Source organism: Labeo rohita, chromosome 17 (genome assembly GCF_022985175.1).
Source record: "Labeo rohita strain BAU-BD-2019 chromosome 17, IGBB_LRoh.1.0, whole genome shotgun sequence".
Taxonomy (NCBI): domain Eukaryota; kingdom Metazoa; phylum Chordata; class Actinopteri; order Cypriniformes; family Cyprinidae; genus Labeo; species Labeo rohita.
The window spans coordinates 15,417,653-15,429,248 of record NC_066885.1 but is presented as its reverse complement, the minus strand read 5'-3'; the positions used below and the strand labels follow the sequence as shown (position 1 = coordinate 15,429,248).

Genomic DNA, 11,596 nt, shown 5'->3' with positions numbered 1-11,596 from the left:
TGTCTCTGAAAATGTCCGGATTTTGAAATCAACCTGCAGATGCTCATTTTAACAAGCTTTTATTCAACTAGTGATTACAGCATATTGAAAAATAAAGGTCCATTATTATTATTATGTTGAAAACAGCTGAGTAGATTTTTACAAGTTTCTTTGATCAATAGAAATTTTGAAAAAAAAAAAAAAAAAAAAAAAAAAAAATTGGCATTAATCTGAAATAGAAATCTTTTGTAACATTATAAATGTCTTTATCATCACTTTTGGTACATTTAAAACATCCTTGCTAATAAAAAGTTACTGCTTTTCAGTAGGGCATTTAATTTGAAATAAGATTACCGTGATAAACATAATTTGCGTTCAGAAATAACATATAATAAAGCAGTTTATGCGAAATAAATACAAAACAAATGTTTAAGGTTTTTAGCTTAAATATATGTGTGAGTGTAATTTGGACAATAAAGTAGATTATTAATAAAAAAATAACCAAAACATTCCTCGTAAAATCTGTTTAATATCTTAATAATCGATCGGCTTTCTGAACTCATGTAAATGGGAACTAAATCCTGATCCTGGCTAAAGGAACAACCCGGAAGATATTAGAGTACCGTAATGTTTGGAAAACAACGCGGGAGAAAAGTAAACAGTGATGGAGAGTTGCGTCCGTTGCTTAGACACTCTTGAAATCATGAACATGTCAATGGTTAGCAACAGCTAACAATCCCTAAAATATCGTGTGACATGTTGAAAAGTTACATAAGTGAAGGAGATCGCGTTTAACAGCGACAGTTTTATTTTAGCTTGTATTGTTCTTCTAAAGTTATATTAATTTGCGTCGTTAGTCGTCTGGCAACAAACACACACAGCTCCAGCGGCATCAATTCAGTCAACTGGAGATCAACAGATTATTTGTGAACTAACCGGTAAGTGCATGAATGATGTTAGAGTCAGAGTATCCTGTGCACACGAGTATTTCAGTGCTGAATCATATATGTATGTAATAAATTAAATGTATTTGTATAAGACGTTGTACAGCGAAAACAATATTTGATTAAGTAATCTTTTTCTCTTATCACCTGAAAAAAATCTAAAATTTCCGGCGTCAGCTGTTTCGGACCCATCGGACTGGTTCAGCTGACCGGATTGGGTTCACTGTTGTCGGCTTGTACTTCTATACTGGCTTGTGAAGATGATTGTGAAATATATTAGTATTAGTGGATATTTGTGTCATTAGTTGGACTGTATTTGTATCATTATTAGTCGCATTCTAAGTAACAAGTTTGAGACTAACATGGACAATGACTTAATAAATGTGACATATAAAAAAGAAAATCGTATATCCCCACTTAAACTCTTTATACAGATTTATGAACCATATTTCCCCATTCTGAAAAAATATATATTTTCAGTTAGTAAGGAGAATTGTCAGTTTATTGTAGTACTAACAAAGTCATTTATAAAACTGATTTGCAAGCTTGATTCTGTCAGCCATGTCATTGACACAGTAGATGTTTTCTGCTCCCTCCTATGTTGAGAGGGTGATACAGGGCCTCTGTATCAGTTCAGTGCTGTGAGGACCCCTGCTCTGGGTGAGATAGATGATCTCCCTTCTGCATTTTACATGAACTCATTACAGGCTCATTACAAACCGCCTAACAAAGGAGCTGAGGATAATGTTGCTTCTTCATGTAATGTCCACGTAGAGAACAACACCAAACACTCTTCTCCAAAACAGAGATGGCAAGCTTTCAGTTTATGAGTGCTTTTTAATTCTGTTTAACAATTACAGTCGGATTACTGGATATAGTTTTGACCGCTCAGTTTTATTTGGAATAGAATGTCATATTCAGAATATTGTATAAGATATTCTTTAAAATGTCTGAGCTTTCCTACTTCCTTGTCTTATATTCTCGTTCTCCCTCTCTTTCTTTCCCTCAGGCTCTTTCATTCACACTGTGTATTTTGAGACTGGGGTTTAATAACACCTCCAGTTTTTTGTGCAAAATCAAGAGTGCTACACCTGCATAACACTATTTAATGCATATGTTTTATTCTGAAATAAATTGTTTTGGTCAGATACTACAATAAGAATGTTTCAGTTTAACTTTAACATTATGCTGATTTGATAGAGATACCACTGTTTTAAAAAAATATGTTTTTTTTATATATATATGTGACCCAGGACCACAAAACCAGTCATAAGTGTAAATTTCTAGAAATTGAGAGTTATACACCATCTGAAAGCTGAATAAATAAACTTTCCATTGATGTATGGTTTGTTACGATAGGACAATATATGGCCCAGATACAGCTATTTGAAAATCTGGAGTCTGATGGTGCAAAAAAATCAAAATAAATTTTAAATTTATTTTAAATTTGTCCAAATGAAGTTCATGGCAATGCATTTTACTAATCAAAAATTAAGTTTTAATATATTTACGATAGGAAATTTACAAAATACCTTAATGGAACATGATCTTTACTTAATATCTTAATGATTTTTGGCATAAAAGAAAAATTGATAAATTTGACCCATACAATGCATTTTTGGCTATTGCTACAAACATACCCATGGAACATAAGACTGGTTTTATGGTCCAGGGTCACATATATTAGTTATATTTTTGGGCTTTTTGTTACTTTATTATTCAGATAGGACAGTGGAGAGATGACAGGAAAGTATTAGGTAGAGAGAGGGGAGCAGGATCGGCAAAGAGCCTAGAGACAGGAATCGAACTTGTTATATGTCAGCGCACTAACCACAAGGCTGGTTACATAATAATTAGCAATAATTAAATAAGGTTATTGACATACTGACATTCATAAATGATGTGCAATTAATATAAATGTAATTAACTCATGTTAATTAAATATTTGAAAGTCTATGACAGGTGTAAAGGTTTAAAGATGGATTGATCCTTTTTGTTTATAACACTTTAGGCTTTTGTTCTTGTCAGGTTGTTCTGTGAAATCTAAGTGATTTTTGTGCATGATCTTTTAGCTTTTTTTTAAGCGAGCTGTTGTTCCATTTTGCTATTTACGTATCAGACCTCTTTAGAAAATCTATTTAACCTTTAAATCACATAACCTTTGCTCTTAACCATGACAGGATTGTCACAGCAGTAAATACAGTTTTGAAATATTTTAATAGCGCAGTATCAGATTGCACACGGTAAAGACTGAAATTCTAGAATAATCCAGACCTGCTTCAACAGGCCCCCGTTTCTTAATCTGTGCTAGACATTAGTCAACTCTTTCCATGTCAAACTATTGAAAATAAAACTATAATCAGTCAAGTTAAATGATTAATAACAGATGAAGCAACAGTCTGATCAACTGCCTGTATATTTGTTTTGCACCTCATAAATAGCAGGGGACTTTTATTTGTATAAAGCACTAATTATTATCAAGCAGTTGTGAGAGAGCCAAAGGTTATTCAGTACTCTTAGTTCAGATAAATAATAAGTTGGCTGATTTCAGGGATCTCTTCATGGATTAAAAAGTCATATCTCAGCTTTCATGTTTCAGATGCTATTCCTGATTCACTGCACCTCTATCAACTCATGCTCTAGTGACTTTAACTGGTTTGTGCCATTTTTTTTAAATGTGCTGTTTTTCACAGATTTTGTGAACCTGCATTGTTCTTGTCATGTCAGTGGGAATGTTTGTTATTGTGTCTAATGCACACGCTGTACCTGGTGACATGAGGATATTCATGGTCTGTGCAGAAAGGGGAAAATCAAAACAATACGTGTGGGATTTAAGAACATCTGCACTCTGTGACCTCATCCAACTATGCCTTGAGTAAAGAGATGCACTGTGGGATGTGTTATCATTTCAGTGCCTGAGTGAGCTAAGAACAGGGTGAAGGAGGAAAAATATTGTGGGTTCATTTGAGAGGGTGTAAACTCTTTCTTATAACCTGAGGTCAGACCAACCACTGATATTTTTGCATTGATAATAATAAATGTTTCTTGATCAGCTCAGCATAATATGATTTCTGAAATACCATGTGACACAGAGTTTTGCTGTATTTACTGTACTTTTAATCAAATACATGCAGCCTTGGTGTGCATAGAAGACATTAAAAAAAAGAAAAATAAAGCTGCAAGCAGCGTTGAAAGGGCCCTCGCACCCGGACTGGCTTTAGGAAAACAGCGAACGGAGGTCAATATGCATTTAAAGTGTTAAATATAGAAGGAATATGTCAAAGTCATTTATAGGTGCCAAACTTCCTGCTACCAGGTGGTGGCATTATGACTATAACTGGATATTGGCATGTAGATGTCTTAAGGCCAGCACTTTTATAAAACATGTAAAGTTTAGTGCAGATTTAACATGGTATGTTTGGGTTAGTGCAAAGCATGATGTATCCTGTTGTCAACAGGTGGTGCTATGATTATAACCGAATAAAGGCCTTTAGATATCTTCAGGCCAGGACTCTTATCGAACAAGTGTGTTGAAAGTTTGGGCCAGATTGGACATTGTATGGCTGAGCTACAACACCTTCTGTTCCCATGGCGAAACATTGAATTTTGTCAGGCCACCACAGATGCGCCCTTTAATGAAAACTCAAGATTTTCACAATTTAACATTACAAAGGCCTTTAAAGTAGACTGACCACATATAATATTGATATCATTAAATATCTATGAGGAGTTTGTTACAGCGTAAAACATGCCACTTCCTGTTGTCAGTAGGTGGCGCTTTGGCTATAACTGAATATCAAACATGTGAATTTTTGTGCGGATCAGATATTGTATGCCTGAATTATAACAACTTCCTTTTTCATGGTGAAAAATCAAAGTTTGTCAGGGCGCCACAGACATGCCCTTCAACGAAAACTCAAGATCTTCTCAATTTAATGTCACAAAGGCCTTCAGATTAAACTCACCAAATTTGGCGTTGGTCTGTTTAAATCTACACCTGAAAATGGCGAAAACAGCACAAAACTTGCTGAGAAAATTCAAAATAACAGACTTCCTGTTGGGTTTTCGAACATTGTTCCGGGGACTTTTTTTTTATAGGTGTTGGTGTGTTACGTGCGTGTAACGAATTTCATACATGTATGTGTAACACAGCTCGAGGGGCACTTCGTTGAAATTTTATAGCTGGCGGTATCAAGCTATTTTGACATCCCACTTCTGAAACCCATATCAGAAGTAAATGTTCACCACTTTTGGCGTGTGCGCAGTTACATGAGATTTCAAAAATGCAATTCATTTTGGAGAATCTGAGCAATTCCAATACCATTGGTGCTTGGGCCTTAAAAAAAGAAAAATGTTATCGATCTAAAAGCTTTGAATGTTAGTCTACGTAAAACATGAAAGAAAACTATGGGCTATTTTTGGCTGCATTTTTCTAATATCCGTAGCTATATTTTTCCTCAGTGCAGTGCTGTTTTTACCTATTACAGTCGAATTCAGCAAGGTTATGGTAGGGCTGTACGATTATGATAAAAAACATAATTGTCGATTATTCCTTGAAATTAAAATTGTGATTCTATTATTATAATGTTATGCCAAAACTAAAAGTAAAACAATGGAAAAACCCCTTAAGATAACCTATGGAAAGAAACACACACAATTGTGCGGCCCTAGGTCATGGCATGTAATTTTATTGTATTGTGGTATCACTGCTCCACAGATGTTGGTGTTTGTTTTGTTTTTAACTGAAACCACTGTTATTCTCCCATAGTAGAAATGACAGAACTGGCACTATAGCACTATGAAAGTGCCAAGTATTATGTGTACGTAGACGTTTTATAATCCACGTTGATTGGATTAAGATTCGCATACCCTTATTTTTGTGATTATAAATCCTTTTTATAATCTCTATCACAGTGATCTGCTTTATTCAAAGGCGGCTGTATCTGATGGTGGTCTGGTACTGTCAGCCGGTGACTCACCACAACCTTTTACCAGACTACTATTATGTCTTTTCCATAGTCTGTTAGCAAAATCCATCTTGATTAAATGCCTTTCAATGGGGTTACGTGAGAACGGTGATGTCCATCCTTTAGATGTTTACTTGCATTCTCATGAGCTTATATCTTGGCATGATTTTAGATGCCTAAAGTTTAAACTGCAGTACTGCCTTATGAACATTAGGTGTCAGTGTAGCACTAGTTTTTTTTAGCGGAATTGCAATAACAAGCAAATAATAAACAAGAAGCACCTAAAAAAGTTTGAACATTTATATTCCACAAATCAATGAATGGCTTCATTTGAACTGCTGTCATTTTTAACCTGCACTTGTTTGGACTTTTGAAGGCACTACATGTAGTTCCAAGCCCTTGAAGCAATTGAGTGAGTGTTATTTAGTTTCTCCTCCTGTAGGGGTTTTAAAGACAGGCAGATTTCAAGTTGTCACATTGTTTCACAAATGTACAGCTGGGTTCTCCTGGCTCGTGATCATTCTAAGTGCTCTTTGATTTAGCTTCAAACAACAAAGCCCTCAGGAGTATTTACTCAAGAATGCTTTTTCAACCTCAGACTTCCCCATGCCTGTCAACTACACACTCTGTCAGCCTTAAACTTTCCCATGCCTGGCAGCCACACACACACACGCTCTGATCAAAGTGAAGCACACACTTCACCTGCTTATAAAGCAGCCCCGCCCTCCACCTGTCAATCACCCCGTCTTTCTTTTCCCGTGTCTCGTAAACACGCCATAAAATCCATTTTGAAATCAAAGAGCTGAGATATTGGTGTTAACTTAATTTGACAGCCCATATAATTTGCCTTTTCCTTAGCGTAAGGGTACATATGTTTCTTACGCAACAGTAATGTAAAATGAAATGAGATAAAATATAATACAATGATTAAAATATTCTTTACATGCAGTATATGATACATGTACATGTAGTTTGTTATATTATTAAGTTTTGTTTATATATGTGTGTCAGGGTCAGAAATCAACTTTTGCATTAAGGGGCATTTCCTTATTATTAAAAAACATGTTGTCAATTAGTGTGAAATAGTTAAATTACTTAAATTAAATTACTTATTAACAATAGACTGTTTAAAATTGTATCTAAATCATACATCATAGGGCTGCAATATTATGACAAAAATAATTATTGTAGACTTTTGCTCTTTATATTGTAATGATTATTAATATAGATATAGAAAACAGTAAAACGTCTTTGTTTCGTTTTGGGGACGTCACATTTTGGCTTCATTGACAAACACGGTTAGTCTCTGCACAAGTTATGCAAAAACTCCAGTTATGATTACTAAAGCTACGAAAATAATATTTTATTTACATCGTATATGCACTGTGTTGTTTATGATGAGGAAATTCGCGATCGTGCGCAAATCAACACAGCTCAGGCATTTTCAGCGCTGACTAATCTAAGCGCCTCTGATTGGCCGGTGCATGCCTAAATTCACCTGAAACGCGTTCGATTGGTTACAAGGCTCAACAATGCACAAAATAGCGTGTATGCACATCTGATGCAGTTTGAGCGAATGTAAATGTAATTCCGCGAATTGACACTTTTTAAATTACCCTAAATGTGCACTCTATCTGAAACATATGTGACCCATGTCCACAAAGGCAATCATATGCTTTTATACATCATCTGAAAGCTAAATAAATTTTCATTAATGTATGGTTTGTTAGGATAGGAAAGTAGTTGGCCATAATACAACTATTTGAAAATCTGGAATCTGATGGTGCAAAAAAAAAAAAAAAAAAAAGAAAAATCACCTTTAAATTTGTACAAATGAAGTTCTTAGCAATGCATATTACTAATCAAAATTTAAGTTTTGGTATACTTATGGTAGGAAATGTACAAAATATCTTCTTGGAACATAATCTTTACGTAATATCCTAATGGTTTTTGGCATTTAAAGAAAAAAAAGAAAGTTAATTTTGACCTATACAATGTATTTTTGGCAATTGCTACAAATATACCTGTGCTACTTATGACTGGTTTTGTGATCCTGGGTCACATATGTTAATTTTAGCCTAAAATGTTTATTTTTTTAATTAAAAAAAGGTAATTGACATCTTAAATGTTAGTTCCACTATATGACAATTTTAATAATTATTCAAACAATAATTATACATTTCAATATCTGTGGTATATTTTAATAATGATATATAATAATAAGTTTTCATCTGGATCACATTGTGATTAACTCATAAGACTGGTGAACTGGCACTTGACGAAATGAATCTCGAATATTGTAGTTCCCTCTTCATTGCAGTGGAGGGTGCTGATGGGCCACACATGACCCACATCAATGTTGTGTTGTCTCTGGCTCCTTTTTTGTTGTTGTTGTTTTGTTGCTTGCTTCAACAATGCTCTTCTTATAGTCCTACACATCCACTGCACTCATCTAAAGAGTGAATAATTTCCTTGGGGATAAGAGTGCTGTTCAAGTCGGCCTTTGTGTTTGATTGTAGCTGTCCAGCAATCAAAACATGTTGCATTAATTCAAATCCCTTAAACTGGATGGGCAGCCCTGGCCTTCACACTCTCTTGCACAATGGTGAGAAATGGAGAAACAGAGAGACAGTGAGCATCCTGGACCAGCTCCTGAGTTTAAGGTTTGTTTTTCTGTTCATGTCTCTCTCAGTCTGTGTAGGGATTTGGCCTGTAGTTGTCGCACCCTAAGTTATCGTACAGATGTTAGCTGGGATAGCATTGTCATGCCAGCAATCCTCCTGTCTGGACTGACGGGGTAGTCGGGTGCTCCAAAAAAGCACGCTTGCGTGTATGCAGGTGTGTATGTGGTTTGGGATGAGTCCAGTGTCATTTGTCAGACAAAAAAGGTACATGATAGTCAAGTACAAATAGTTCAGACACTTTTAGTCATCTGTGTTTGCTTGTTACGTTTTCTCTCTTTAAGTGCTAAAAAATATAGTCGTCGAAGTATATACTGATTTTGCAGTGTTGAAATGTTCAGCTTAAACGGCTCTTTTTTTGTTTAAATAGGTCTTTATGTGTTTGCATAGACAGTGCCTGGCTGTATGGGAGTTGATAGGTTTAAGCTACAGCACAATGGTCTGTTTGCCTTTGTGGAAACTCTTAAACCAGACCTTGAAAAGTAACATAATGCTTGAGGGATTTATTTTTCGTAAGGATTTGGCTTGCCATGACAAAATTTTAACCGATCACAAAACCACAAATCTGATGAATAACTATTTTTTGAATGACTTTTATGTGTGTATCAAATACTGTGTTTTACATGAAACTTAATTTTCGTCACACACTGTTCAAAAAGAAAATTAATAATTTTATTCTGCAAGGATGCATTAAATTAATAATATTTTAATAAAGGCTTTCTATTAATAAAAAAATTCTGAAGTTTTTATTAGATATCTAGATTTCCATAAAAATATTAAGTAGGAAATAATAATAAAATCAGCATATCAGAGTGATTACTGGTGACTGAAGACTGGGGTAATGTCTGCTAAAAAAAATTTTTATAATATTTCACAATATTTCTGTAGGGGTGGGCGAAATACCAGTAGACATGTTTAACCGGTAGAAATTTGTCAACTGGAGATTTTGAACTATCGTCTCTATCGCAGTTACATGCTCACATGGTCACGAAAATGTATCATTTGCACAAATTTTTAGGCATTTCAGTTTAAAAACAAGTGATTTTAGACTGCTGAAATGCAATCAGCAGCAAATGAGAACACTTAACCTTATGTGCGCAATGTCTGAGAGACTTTCTGAGCGCTGTCAGAGAGGCGCACACACCTGTATACAGTGCTTACAGAGTTATTTTTGCCGCTTGATAGGCCTTGAACAGTTGAATACACACATGCACTCTTAAAAATAAAGGTGCTTTAGAAGGTTCTTCACAGTGATGCCATAGAAGAACTATTTTTGGTTCCACAAAGAACCATCCAGTCAGTGGTTCATTAAAGAACCATCTCTTTCTTACCTTTTTATGATCTAAAGAACATTCTTTTGCCACAAAGAACCTTTTGTGAAACAGAAAGGTTCTTCAGTTGTTAAAGGTTCTTTATAGAACCATTTAAACAAAAGACTTCTATGGCATTGTGAAGCACCTTTATTTTTAAGAGTGTATGTATGTTCTCAAAATGCCCATCTTTGCAAGTATCCATGTAAACAGTAATTTAGGCCTTAAAGAGCAGGTCATATGGTATTTTAAAGTGTCCTAATAATGTGCTGGAGTCCCCTACAACAGGTTTAAATGCATCTAAGGTCAGAAAACATTGTAATTTTCTCAGAATGTACATTTAATATTAGAGTCACTTCTCAATGATTTCGAAACGGTTTGTTCTGATTCCATTCTGAGCTTGAGGTTTGTAGAACCCTCCCTTCCATAAGCCTACTCTGCTCTGATTGGTTAGCTGGCCAAGTCTGTTGTAATTTGTCGTTCCGTATACAATGCAAGCGAATCGTGCCCACAGCTAAAGTTTAGCTGCTAAACCGTAAAATTAGAATGCAGAACAGCTGTATCACAGGCACACCAGTCTTTTACTCCCCGCATTAACCCTACAACTGCCAATGCAGCAAAATAAACCGCAATTTCACAATGATTATAAAGTGCACTTCACTACATTCTTTATTAAACAAAGTAATTAGAACAACAATCTACATAAATTGAAACATTCTTAGGATGTAGCAAATTATCAGAACTATTTCAGTAAGACAGTAATTAATATTGTGGTTTACCTGAAAACCTAAAGCTGCACTTGATATACATCACATACTAGCACAAAAAAAAAATTGTATTTTAAGAACTTAATTGAAAATGTACACATAACGTATTAATCGTACTTACAGGTTGTGGCTTGGAGACACTTGTTGGTCAAAATAAAGAAGGTACAGACTTGTCTTTCGTGGACAAACATTTAGTGAATCTGGCATTGAACTCTCCAAGATTAGAGAAGCAGTCTGTTGTAAAATGACAAGCACACAACAAAAGGTTCGAATTGTATTGCTGTATATCATTGGAAAAAAAATTTTTAACTACTGATTCTTCACATCATCATCTTTCGGGCAATGAAAGCAAAAACAAACTTCACAGCGCACAATTCGGCGGCGTCTTGACATGATGTAAACACACTAACTAGTGGAACTGTACGTATTGCGTGGGCAGGCAGGGATTATGCTAATATGTTACCTAGTGAAATAGATCGGTAATAGACAGAAGATTCGAAATTATGACGACTCGTTAAGGCGATTCAGAATCGACTCTTTTGAGAGACAATATCTTTATTTATCATGCACTCTTGATTAACAACTTTGCAGACTGTTTACATTTAAGAATAGCTACGTTACGAACTGCAAAAAATACATTTTTTGAAAACCCATATGGCCTGCTCTTTAAGTGAAAGCAAACAGTTCAAAAGAAAACACGTGTAACAGTTTATAGGATTCGGGCAGCTCTTAAAGTAACAGCAGTCTGATATTCCTGCTGTCTGTCATTCATGTTAATCAAACAACAAAAGAGAAAATCACTAATTGCTCTTGGCTAAATAACTTTAATAAGAAGAAATATAAATTTAATTTACACAGTGAAGAACATGCAGTGTTTTTATACACTTGATTACTTTATACAATGAATGTAGCATTTCTTATTTATTTGTTCTACTTTTTCTTATCCTG

The 11,596-nt window shown here is 34.9% G+C and overlaps 1 protein-coding gene across 3 annotated transcripts in view; it reads left to right on the top strand.

Annotated features, from left to right (window-relative positions):
* Positions 1–618: 618 nt before the first annotated feature.
* Positions 619–11,596, top strand: part of wdpcp (WD repeat containing planar cell polarity effector) — a 78,027-nt gene continuing 67,049 nt past the window's right edge. For 2 of the 3 annotated variants that reach the window (XM_051134087.1, XM_051134088.1), the window contains exon 1: positions 619–917. The gene's annotated coding sequence lies outside the window, so the exon portion shown is untranslated. Of the gene's footprint in view, positions 918–8,489; positions 8,554–11,596 lie in introns of those variants that run through there. The other variant, XM_051134089.1, reaches the window with a different exon arrangement.